We start from the raw sequence: 13,305 nt of genomic DNA on the forward strand, positions 1-13,305 counted from the left end.
TATAATATTACACATCAACTATATTTCAATTTTTTTAAAGTAACACTTTAAAATTTTTAACATCAAATTTGAAAATACCATTAAAAATTAAAAATCGAGGGGCTTCCCTGGTGGCGCAGTAGTTGAGAGTCTGCCTGCCGATGCAGGGGACACGGGTTCGTGCCCCCGTCCGGGAAGATGCCACATGCTGGAAGATCCCACATGCCGCGGAGCAGCTGGGCCCGTGAGCCATGGCCACTGAGCCTGTGCGTCCGGAGCCTGTGCTCCGCAATGGGAGAGGCCACAACAGTGAGAGGCCCGCGCACCACACACAAAAAAAAAAAAATTAAAAATCGAGGACTTCCCTGGTGATGCAGTGGTTAAGAATCTGCCTGCCAAATAGAGACACAGATGTAGAGAACAAACGTATGGACACCAAGGGGGGAAAGTGGGGGGTGGGGGGGTGGGATGAATTGGGAGATTGGGATTGACATATATACACTAATTTGTATAAAATAGATAACCAATAAGAACCTGCTGTATAAAGTAAATTAAATTAAATTTAAAAAAAAAAAAGGAATCCGCTTGCCAGTGCAGGAGACACGGGTTTGAGCCCTGGTCCAGGAAGATCCCACATACCACAAAGCAACTAAGTCCATGCACCACAACTACTGAGCCGGCACTCTAGAGCCCACGAGCCACAACTACTGAGCCTGTGCACCACAACTAGTTAAGCCCACGCACCCTAGAGCCCACACGCCACAACTACTGAGCCCATGCAAGGCAACTACTGAAGCCCATGCCTCTAGGGCCCGTGTGCCGCAACTACTGAGCCCACATGCTGCAACTACTGAAGTCCATGCACCTAGAGTCCGTGCTCTGCAACAAGAGAAGCCACTGCAATGAGAAGCCTGTGCACTGCGACAAAGAGTAGCCCCACTCACCGCAACTAGAGAAAGCCCACGTGCAGCAATGACCCAACACAGCCAAAAATAAATAAATAAAATTTTTTAAAATTAAAAATTGAATACATTAAAAATTAAATCAACTACTTATTTTCTTCATGAAACTCTTTGTGGAGGACACACTGAAAATACATCCCCCTTTCTTCTTGGAAACTTGCAAACTACTTGCTAATGAAAATTAAGCAAATTCTGAATCTTGTACAATATGCTTCTGATTTTGTTTTCCACAGTGAGACTGGAAGAAATGGGTCTGCATATACTTCTTCAATTAAAGGAATTTTCAGATTGCTTTTTAAAACTCAAACTGATATAACATCAAATACAGTGATAATTTACTTGTTATTGGACAAAGACTTATTAAACAATGATATTTGGACTCAGAGCTCCTCCTTGGAAATTTTATTATAATTGTTCATATTAGATAAGGGAAAATTCAACATCATAAATTCAAATATTCCACCAGACAAGGAGAGCTAAATAATACTGCATGCCATGGCCTTTTTTTTGTGAACAGACTTTTTCTCTAGCTTTACCCACAAGAACATCTTTCTGTCAAGGATTTAAGATGACCTCACCTAATTTCCTTGGCAGATAAAGGCAGTTTTTCTGTCTTGTGTTTGATCTCATGTTTGCTTAGATATTCTTCTTCTACATTTCCAAGTTCCTCAGTTCAGTTTGGTGATGTATCTACTCTTTAGGGATACTGCAAAATCTTTTCCCTAGTATGGAAGACTACCCATTCTCCCCAAATTCTGTAACCCACAATTAGATTAAAAATTTAAATAAACTATCAGTATAACTAACTCTAAGAGGAAAAGACTCTCACTCCTCAATATTGGACACCTCAGAGTTAATTGTGGCTCAGCTGAACACAAAAATCTTGGAAAGAGAGATGTTTCTTGCCTGGGGATTTACTTCTTTATGATTACACTATTCTAATTTTCAGTAAAAGTTCATTTACTAACATTTGAAGAAGTCTGTCTACAATCCTGGGACCTTTGCTTTCCCAACATTCTCATCATACACTTTCTCCTCTTCAGATCCAAGCAGATACATGCAGAGATCAAACACCAAACCCCTTGATCAAAATGGCTGTCATTCTCTTGCTAGAATGACTTTCCCCTTCTCTCTACCAAAGGGCTGGTATGATTTTCCTGTCAAATATGTCAAGGGAGTCTTTAAGGTGTCCATCAGTTGCCAACATGAGGTCTGCTCAAACAAGAGTGCTGCCTTCAGGAAGGAAGCAGAAACTTTCAGAGTTACACTGTAAAAGGCGGTGAGTCTCTGGGTATCCAGGGAAGAAACACTTCTATTTGAATCTCAAATCTGGATTTTCATAATATGTGGACACATAGGAAAACAGTTTTCTACAAAAGCCTTGTAAGGGAGAGATATTCCTTTATTTCCAAAACAAGTCTAATGGCTCATTAAACTCAATGTTCTATATGGGGTAGATAAATTCAATGAATTTAAATGTTATTTCTTATAGATTTTCAGAGAACTGGAGACTTCCTACTAGGATAACCTATTGATATCCTTTTTGATAACCTACTGAAGTCAAAGCTATAAGAACCTCCTATTTTTTTTCTTGTCTCAACTAGATAGAAGGCAAGCCTATATTTAGGATGAGTCACTGAATATGGGAAGGGAGTTTCTGAAGTGGTCTAGAGACTTCTCGACAGCTAGATGTCCCATATTATCATTTCTTAACAGGGAGGGCTAATAAAGAGCTACCTCAAGTAGTTGGTCTATTCAAGCCTCATTTCAGCTCAGCTGCTGATTCATCAGATACATCTCTTGCTGTGTACAAGGGCTTTCCATCTGACAGAATGAACTTTGGCTTAGAAACCAGAGTTCAGATTGCTGTGTTTTCTGCCTTTCATAATATGCTCTCCTAAAGATCCTGCAATAAATAAACCAACTCTTCTTGCTGTCATCCTCTTATACTTTCTAGCAGAAACTAGAGAGGCACATAGCTGAGCTCTGTATGAACCTTATAAAAAGCTGAGAAAAAGAATGCAATGAATTTAATTTTAAAATAACAGATAAATGATAACTTACAAATGGTCTAGAGTATGATTAATAAAAACTGACAATAATAGAATATGTGGGAGAAGTATTACTGGTTTCTTTTGAGATGATAATGGGATAGATAGATTACTTATTCAGAAAGTGTTCAAGGATTTTTGGTTGCTTAAGAATCAATTAAGGTAGAATGCATCCTTTATGAAGTAAAAATTCAGATGATTATCTGAAAAGTATTACATACTTGAATAAGTGAAAAGAAACTGCATATTGAAGAAGAATAATATAAAGTCACACACTCTGTTTATATAACATTACTCTTAATAGGATAAATATATTTAAATCAAACTAATGCCTAATAACAGAGAAGAGAGTGATTTTACATATATATATATATATATACATGTGATTCTCTATACACAAATATGTATGTATGAATATATTCCAATTATATATACATATTCTATATTTATATACATATATATTCCATGGATATATGTATAATTTATTTGGAATTAAACTATAATTCTAAAATACTACATTGGAAGATTTTTTTGTGATATCACAAAACATCAATATATTAAGTAATAAAGGTATAAAAATATTTTAAGTCACTCAATAGAATAAAAAGTATTAAAGGGCTTCCCTGGTGGCGCAGTGGTTGAGAGTCCGCCTGCCGATGCAGGGGACACGGGTTCGTGCCCCGGTCTGGGAGGATCCCGCATGCCGCGGAGCGGTTGGGCCCGTGAGCCATGGCCGTTGGGCCTGCGCGTCCGGAGACTGTGCTCCGCAACGGGAGAGGCCACAACAGTGAGAGGCCCGCATACAGCAAAAAAAAAAAAAAAAAAAAGTATTAAAACTCATATATATCATACATATTTATGATTTTATAATACATAACTGTATTATGAAAGCAAAACTGGAAATGACACTTCAGCACAGATTTCAAAAGCCTTTTGTAACTTTTGTGCCTCATTATGAAAATTTTGCAATGTCCATCTTAACAAAGATAAAAGTAAGTTTTTCTCTTAGAGGAAAACATAGGCAGAACACTCTATGACATAAATCACAGCAAGATCCTTTTTGATCCACCTCCTAGAGAAATGGAAATAAAAACAAAAGTAAACAAATGGGACCTAATGAAATTTAAAAGCTTTTGCACAGCAAAGAAAACCATAAACAAGATGGAAAGACAACCCTCAGAATGGGAGAAAATAGTTGCAAATGAAGCGACTGACAAAGGATTAATCTCCAAAATATACAGGCAGCTCATTCAGCTCAATATCATAAAAACAACCCAATCCAAAAATGGGCAGAAGACCTAAATAGACATTTCTCCGAAGAAGATATACAGATTGCCAACAAACCCATGAAAGGATGCTCAACATCACTAATCATTAGAGAAATGCAAATCAAAACTACAAGGAGGTATCACCTCACACCAGTCAGAATGGCCATCATCAAAAAATCTACAAACAATAAATGCTGGAGAGGGGGTGGAGAGAAGGGAACCCTCTTGCACTGTTGGTGGGAATGTAAATTGATACAGCCACTATGGAGAACAGTATGGAGGTTCCTTAAAAAACTACAAATAGAACTACCATATGACCCAGGAATCCCACTACTGGGCATATACCCAGAGGAAACCATAATTCAAAAAGAGTCATGTACCACAATGTTCACTGCAGCTCTATTTACAATAGCCAGGACATGGAAGCAACCTAAGTGTTCATCGACAGATGAATGGATAAAGAAGATGTGGCACATATATACAATGGAATATTACTCAGCCATAAAAAGAAACGAAATTGAGTTATTTGTAGTGAGGTGGATGGACCTAGAGACTGTCATACAGAGTGAAGTAAGTCAGAAAGAGAAAAACAAATACCGTATGCTAACACATATATATGGAATCTAAAAAAAAAAAAAAAAAAAAAAAAAGGTTCTGAAGAACCTAGGGGCAGGAAAGGAATAAAGACACAGACGTAGAGAATGGACGTGAGGACAGGGGGAAGGGGATGGGGAAGCTGGGACGAAGTGAGAGAGTGGCATGGACATATATACACTACCAAATGTAAAATAGATAGCTAGTGGGAAGCAGCCGCATAGCACAGGGAGATCAGCTTGGTGCTTTGTGTCCATCTAGAAGGGTGGGATAGGGAGGGTGGGAGGGAGATGCAAGAGGGAGGAGATATGGGGATATATGTATATGTATAGCTGATTCACTTTGTTATACAGCATAAACTAACACACCATTGTAAAGCAATTATACTCCAATAAAGAAGTTTAAAAAAATCATAAAAATTAAAAATAAAAGCCAAAAAATAAATAAATGAAAGTAAGTTTTTAATTAAGTTTTATAAAGTAGATTACAGTAAATTATTTTAAAGAAAACAGCTACCACCCAAAGACCATGAGCATAATTTGATATACAATCTTCCAGTCTTGGTTTCAAAATGTACCCGAAATGTGTTCCTATTTTCTGAAGGATTTGTTTATTCACTGTGGTTCAAATTCAGATAAGTGATCATTTGCATGTTTAGAATATTCTTTTTCAATATTTCACATTGTATTAGTTTTTTTTTAAATTTTGTATAGTGTTATCTCCTATTCCACTCCACAAACTACTTACGTCCAAATGAAGGAAGAGGAAGAGAAGAAAGAGCAGAAACTGCTACAGAAGATCAACTTTGAAACCACCGTTCTGTATACCCTTGTGGTTTATAAGAAGTAGTTCATAGAGTCTCTATAAATCAGAGGTCAGTGTGTTTTATTTCCATGTTGCCCATTTCAATAGGCCTATTACTTAGCAATCAAGGCACATTATACATATGATTACAAACACATCTGGAGACTGACTATGAGGTTCTAGGTAACCCAACATCTACAGCATGCGGAGAGGTTTCCCCAGGCTGGATTTTTTTTTCATGAAATAACACATGTTTATTTACATTTATGCTGCTGCTGTGTTCCTGTGTTCTATGTTTTGGTTCCCCTGTAAGGAGAGGATGTAAACAACATTTAACATATAGGAACACGATGGAAAAGTGAAGGTATAGTTAGTATGCAAGTTAGTAGCACAACGCCAAACCACTCTGTTTGAAGTCAGCACTTCTTTTTCAATAACTGAGCATCAAATTTTTTTTATCATAGAAAAATGGAAACTGTTCTTGGATGCTTTTCAAATCAGTCAATACCACACACACTGATTGAATAGCATCTATATATGTGCCAAGCTACTGTTGCTGGTACAGGCGCTTATGGTAAATTATTCTATCTCTGCAACATGTTATTTGGAGGAAAATTGGCACTATTTGCAAGGAACTTTGGGTTTAATTTGCATCTAAAAATTTTAAATACCCATAATTGTATACGGGCAGGAACATTACCCATGGTTAATTTGCATATTGTTCCTATTGTCCCTAAGATGCAGGACATTTAACAATGACTACTTTATGCCACATGACGTTGCACACCAAACTGAGAGCAAAGATCACTCAGGGCTGATGAAACTTGGCATTGAGGACTTCTGGGGTCATGATGAACCACCAAACAGTTTAACACCCTTTCATCTCATGCCCACTGAATTTCCCTTTTGAGCATACCTTCTGCCCAGGCTTTTGCAGACTCATCCCAGGACTGTCTGGCTCAATTATCTTGGTCCTAGGTGTCTGTAAGCAGAATCATGCTTCAGAGGTTGAAAGGGCTCAGGGGCTATCCATCAGGCCAGTTCCATTTCAAATATAAAAAAATCTTGTGCACTCTGATCAAATTGATGTTTCTCCTTCCTTACGTATCAGTAGCACAAAAGCTGAAGCTCCCTTCCATCTTGAGAGTCTGAACTTCATTCTCCTTTAATGTAACAGTCCTTTCACTAAATCCTTTCTCAGGCTCACTGGCTGCTTCTGTTGAAAATACTCTAACCTTGTATCCCTTTCTTGTTATGAATAAAACAGTTATCCAAGCCCTAATACTGAGAAATTTTCACAGTTCTCCAGCACTTTCATGCTGCAGCTCTGTCAATAGTGGAAAATGAATCAAGGCTCTGGAGGGAAAAATTTGTGCTTCAAAGGAAAACCTATGTGTTATCTATAGCATGTCTCCATATTATCTGTTTATGATTCTATGGCAGCTATTCTACATCTCTTTAAATTATAGATAACTGATAGCAGTGAAAAATAATTCTTATCTATAGTTATACAAATCTGCGCTGTCCAAAGAGAGTTAATTGACCTCCCTCCGTCACTGTGGAGAAGCCAGGATTTTCTTTTGAACTGTTAAACATCTACTTGATTTCCTCATTGATTCATGAGTTAAATAAAATCTTTAATAATTATTCATTTTATATCTGCATGGAAGTCACATATTTATCTTTTTCTAATTACCATTTAACAGCTGCAAATGAGGAAAAATAAGCATAACGAGGTTATTGATCAGGGAATTTATAAAAATGAGATGGTAAAAGAGGGCATATCCAGCAAGAGGGGATCAAGAGTCATATTCTCTCATGCTTTTCTTAGCATTAACATGCCATAATTTAGGGGGAATGAAAATAAAGAGTTATTTAATAAATTTCTCTAAAAGTAATATCACATTTGCATTCATATTGGAGAGTCTTGATGGAAATGATTAAAGGGTGATGGTTAGTATCTGAAACCACTGTCAAGGCAAAAATTGCACCAAAGTTAAGCAGGTAAGGAAGACTTTATTCAAGGCTATCGAAATAGGGAAGAAAGACAGTCTGAATTCAACTCCACCAAAACAATGGGCATGAGAGTTTAAAAGCTGGGTTGGTAGATATCATAGATCATCTGTGTTTGCTAATTGGCCTTACCCAAGGAAAGGGAGGCAGAGGGAGATTCAACACACAGAGAGGAGAAGGCAGTGTAAAGACAGAGCAGCAAGAGATTTGAAGATCCTGGCCTTGAGGACTAGTGTGATGCAGCCACAAGCCAAGGATTGCCCAGTATCCATAGAAGTTGGAAGAGACAAGGAAATTATTCTCCTTTAGGGCCTCCAGGGTGAGAACAACCCTGCCCACACCTTGATTTTGACCCAGTGATACTTATTTCTGACTCCTGGCCTCCAGAACTACAAGAGAATAAATTTCTATTATTTTAAGCCACCAAGATTGTGGTAACTTGTTACAGCAGCCAAGGGAAACCAATACTGATTTTGGTACCAAGGAGTGGGGTACTGCTGTAACAAATACCTAAAAATGTGGAAGTGGCTTCGGAGTCGGTAATGGACAAAGGATAGAAGAATTTTGAGGCACATGATAGATAAAACCTAAATTGCTTTAAACAAACTATTGACAGAAATATAAGCATTAAGGACAATGCTGCGGAGAGCTCAGAAAGAAGGGAGAAGCACAAAAGAGGAAATCTGTATCATCTTGGAAAATATGTATATTGTCACAAACAGAATACTGGTAGAATGTGAACATTAAAGGTGCTGCTCAAGGGTCTCAAAAAGAAATGAGAAACAACCTAGTTGAAAATGGAAGAAAGGCAATCCTTGTTATACAGTGGCAGAGAAATTCACTGAATTGTGACCTACAGTTGTGTGGGAAACAAGAACTTGTAAACCATGAATTCAGATATTAGCTGAGGAGATTCCCAAGCATATCCTTGAGATACAGCCTGGCTTCTCCTCGCTGCTTGTACTAAAATGCTAGAGGAAAGAGATGTATTGAGGAAAGAATCACTAAGCCAAAAGGAACAGGACTTGTTGATCTGGAAAATTCCCAGACTACCCAGATTGCAAAAGATGCTAAAATTAGGAGATTCACTGTTACAAAAGCGTACTCTGGGGAGAAGTCCAGTGGTATGGCTGGAGAACCTTTCGTTAGGGTGGAAGAGATTAAGCATGAGTGAAGGGGAGCAGAGTTGGGGTTCCGGACAACCTGGCTGAGAGATAATGGGGCATTGGTCTGCGAAGTACATGTGGCGGTCTGGCACTACAAGTGATGAAACGTGGTTGGATTCTAAATGTATGCTGAAGGCAGAAATGATGATATTTTCTGACTGACTGTATACACTTTGTGAGAGAGAGGGTTGAGGATTATGCCAAAGCATTGGGTCTGGGTAACTGGAAGGATAAAGTTGACATTTCCTGAGATGCAGGATAACACCAGGATCCCAGTTTTTAGCATAATAGGTTGATATTTCCATTGGGAAAAGCAAAGATTCTGGGAAGGTAATTGACTATCAGACTCCAGAGATCAGTACCTAGGTCCAGACTACAGCTATAAATTTGGGGTCATCCAAAATATACGAACAACTTACACAACTCAACAACAAAAAAAACAAATAACCCCATCAAAAAATGGGCAGAAGACCTTAATAGACATTTCTCCAAAGAAAACATACAAATGGCAAGTAGGCACATGAAAAAATGTTCAGCATCACTAATTATTAGAGAAATGCAAATCAAAACTACAATGAGGTGGGCTTCCCTGGTGGCACAGTGGTTAAGAATCCACCTGACAATGCAGGGGACACAGGTTTGAGCCCTGGTCCGGGAAGATCCCACGTGCTGCGGAGCAAATAAGCCCATGCGCCACAACTACTGAGCCTGCGCTCTAGAGCCCACAAGCCACAACTACTGAAGCTCACATGCCACAATTACTGAAGCCCCTGTGCCTAGAGCCCATGCTCTGCAACAAGAGAAGCTACTGCAATTAGAAGCCTGCGCACCGCAACGAAGACTAGCCCCCGCTCGCTGCAACTAGAGAAAGCCCGCGTGCAGCAACAAAGACCCAACTCAGAAATGGAAATAAAAACAAAAATAAACAAATGGGACCTAATGAAACTTAAATGCTTTTGCACAGCAAAGGAAACCATAAACAAGATGGAAAGACAACCTCAGAATGGGAGAAAATATTTGCAAATGAAGCAACTGACAAAGGATTAATCTCCAAAATGTACAAGCAGCTCATGCAGCTCAACGTCAAAAAACCAAACCACCCAATCCAAAAAAGGGCAGAAGACCTAAATAGACGTTGCTCCGAAGAAGACATACAGATTGCCAACAAACACATGAAAGGATGCTCAACATCACTAATCATTAGAGAAATGCAAATCAAAACTGAGGAGGTATCACCTCACACTGGTCAGAATGGCCATCATCAAAAAATCTACAAACAATAAATGCTGGAGAGGGGGTGGAGAGAAGGGAACCCTCTTGCACTGTTGGTGGGAATGTAAATTGATACAGCCACTACGGAGAACAGTATGGAGGTTCCTCAGAAAACTAAAAATAGAACTACTATACAACTCAGCCATCCCACTACTGGGCATATACCCTGAGAAAACCATAATTCAAAAAGAGTCATGTACCACAATGTTCATTGCAGCACTATTTACAATAGCCAGGACATGGAAGCAACCTAAGTGTCCATCGACAGATGAATGGATAAAGAAGATGTGGCACATATATACAATGGAATATTACTCAGCCATAAAAAGAAATGAAATTGAGTTATTTGTAGTGAGGTGGATGGACCTAGAGACTATCATACAGAGTGAAGTAAGTCAGAAAAAGAAAAAAGGAATACTGTATGCTAACACATATATATGGAATATTTAAAAAAATGGTTCTGAAGAACCTAGGGGCAGGACAGGAATAAAGACGCAGATGTAGAGAATGGACTTGAGGACACAGGGAGGGAGAAGGGTAAGCTGGGACAAAGTGAGAGAGTGGCATGGACATATATACACTACCAAATGTAAAATAGATAGCTAGTGGGAAGCAGTCGTATAGCACAGGGAGATAAGCTCGGTGCTTTGCGACCACCTAGAGGGGTAGGATAGGCAGGGTGGGAGGGAGGGAGACACAAGAGGGAGGAGATATGGGGATATATTTATATGTATAGCTGATGCACTTTGTTATAAAGCAGAAAGTAACACACTATTGTAAAGCAATTATACTCCAATAAAGATGTTAAAAAAAAAAGACCCAACTCAGCCAAAAATAAAAATAATAAAAAAATTTTTAAAAAGAATGTATGGGGCTTCCCTGGTGGCGCAGTGGTTGAGAGTCCGTCTGCTGATGCAGGGGACACGGGCTCATGCACAGGTCCCGGAAGATCCCACAAGCCGTGGAGAGGCTGGGCCCGTGAGCCATGGCCGCTGAGCCTGCGCGTCCGGAGCCTGTGCTCCGCAACGGGAGAGGCCACAACAGTGAGAGGCCCGCGTACCACAAAAAAAAAAAAAAAAAAAAAAAAGAATGTATGTGTATAATAGAGTCACTTTGTTGTACAGCAGAGATTGGCACAACATTGTAAATCAACTACACTTCAATAAAATAATTTTTTGGATAAAATAAAATAAATTTGGGGTCATCAATATACAGCTAATATCTAAAGCCATGAGGCTGGAGGAGGTCATCAGGAAGGGACTGTAGATACAAAATAGAAGAGGTTTCAAAAGTGAGTCATGGGAGCCTCCAAAATTAAAAGGTCAAGAAGAGGAGAAGAGAGCAGCAGAGGAGACTGAGAAGGAGTGTGGTAGGAGAAAAACCAGGAGAGTGTGGACTTCTGCTGAGTCAAGTGAAGAAAGCGCTTCAAAAAAGGAATGATCAAAAGTGTCAAGTACTGGGACTTCCCTGGTGGTCCAGCGGTTAAGACTTTGTGCTTCCACTGCAGGGGGCACACGTTCAATCCGGGGTTGGGAAACTAAGATCCCACATGTCACGTGGCCAAAAAAAAAAAAAGTGTCAAGTAGTGCTAAGAAGGTAAGTAAGAAGAGGATGAGAAGTGTCCATGGTATTTACCAGCCTGGAAGTCGTTGGAGATGTTGAGTACAGACGTTTTGTTCTGATATTGACATGATGATTTCAGTGGGGGATAAGAGAGAGAATTTAAGGACAGTATATATAGGAAATGAAATGAAATGGACTGCGAAGTCAATTAATTTTGCTTTTTAAAAAATCCACAAATTTGGCCAGAATAAGCTCATTACTAACTTAAAAGAATTTTGCTGAGAGGTACCAGGTGGCTAGAGGTATGGAGGAAATGAGTAACCAACATGGATCATTCAGTTAGAGAGTTTGCTAATTAAAGAAGGAGGTAGTAAATGCATGGTAATTTCCAAGAGCTAAGGGGAAAAGCAAATGTGATTGTTTTAATCTGTTAAGCCTGTGAGATTAAAAACAGAGAGAAGAGGCTGAATGGGGTTCTTGAAGAGTCGATGGGGATAAAAAGAGCAAAGGTGAAGGAACTGACTTTAGACGTGAGTAATTTCTCCCTGAGAAATATTAGGGACAGATGAGAAGGTAACTGCACACCAGGCTTTCTCAATCTCAGCACTATTGACATTTTGACCTGGATAATTTTTTGTTGTGGGATGGCCTCTCTGTGCATTATTGGACATTTAGCAACCCTGATCTCTACCAACTAGATGCCAGCAGCACTCTCCCCCTGTCATGACAGCCCCAAATTGTCTCCAGACATTGCCAATGTCCCCTCAGGGCGAAATCACCTTGGTTGAGAACCACTGCTATAGAGATGAATTGAAGGGCAGAGATTGCACTGTGGGCGTTCTGAGTACTACGAGAAATTGGAATGGTAACTGCATACAAGGTATCAGTATGAGCTGAGTGATGACGAGAATTTCTGGGAAGAATTCTTAATAACAATAGATACTATGGTGGCTTTGTTTTGTGTCAACTCGGCTCACTGCAACTGTGTCTGCCAGAATGCCCTTCCCTATATAGTTCTAGACTCATGTGGGCCACAAGAGACATTTTACATGAGATTTGAAGGTGGAAGGAAACAGCCACCACATTCATTTCATACTCAGAAGGCTACGGTAGGGCACCAGGCACGACTGCAGCTCACACACATTGTCACTAATCTGCTGGCTCACCTTGGAATGAAGCAACAACCAGGCCACGGCTCCTCCAGCCCCTCCCACTCCTGTACTAGGTGCCTCTTTAGCTCTGTGCTGAAGGGTGCCAGCTGCCCCAGCAAGTCATCCATCTCATTGAAGTGGGAGGCCTGGAAGCAGTGAGAGACCCATGTGGGTTCCCTTTCATCTCTGAGGGCTCCAGGCCATGCCTCTAGTTTCCAGTTTGTGCTTACTCTCCCCTACTTCTTGTCCATCTTTCTTCCCAACTGCCAGTCCTGCTGACTTCAAGCTGCAGCATCCAACACAGAAGCAATAACTGTATATAAACTCTTCAATGCAACCTCTCAATTGTCTAAGGTCAAATCCCTACAACAAATCCCACATTCCATACCATTTATTTATTACTGCCTGTATGTCAAGTATAACAACACTATAAATTACATGGTAGTATCCTTATTTTATAGGTGAGGAAACAAGAGTCAGAA

At 39.6% G+C, this 13,305-nt stretch overlaps 1 long non-coding RNA gene across 3 annotated transcripts in view; it reads right to left on the reverse strand.

The window, feature by feature from the left end:
* LOC308606402 overlaps positions 1–13,305 on the reverse strand; it is a 104,118-nt gene that overhangs the window by 37,192 nt on the left and 53,621 nt on the right. The window lies entirely within an intron of this gene.

The sequence above is a fragment of the Mesoplodon bidens genome (assembly GCF_964165515.1).
Source record: "Mesoplodon bidens genome assembly, chromosome: 18".
NCBI classification, from domain to species: domain Eukaryota; kingdom Metazoa; phylum Chordata; class Mammalia; order Artiodactyla; family Ziphiidae; genus Mesoplodon; species Mesoplodon bidens.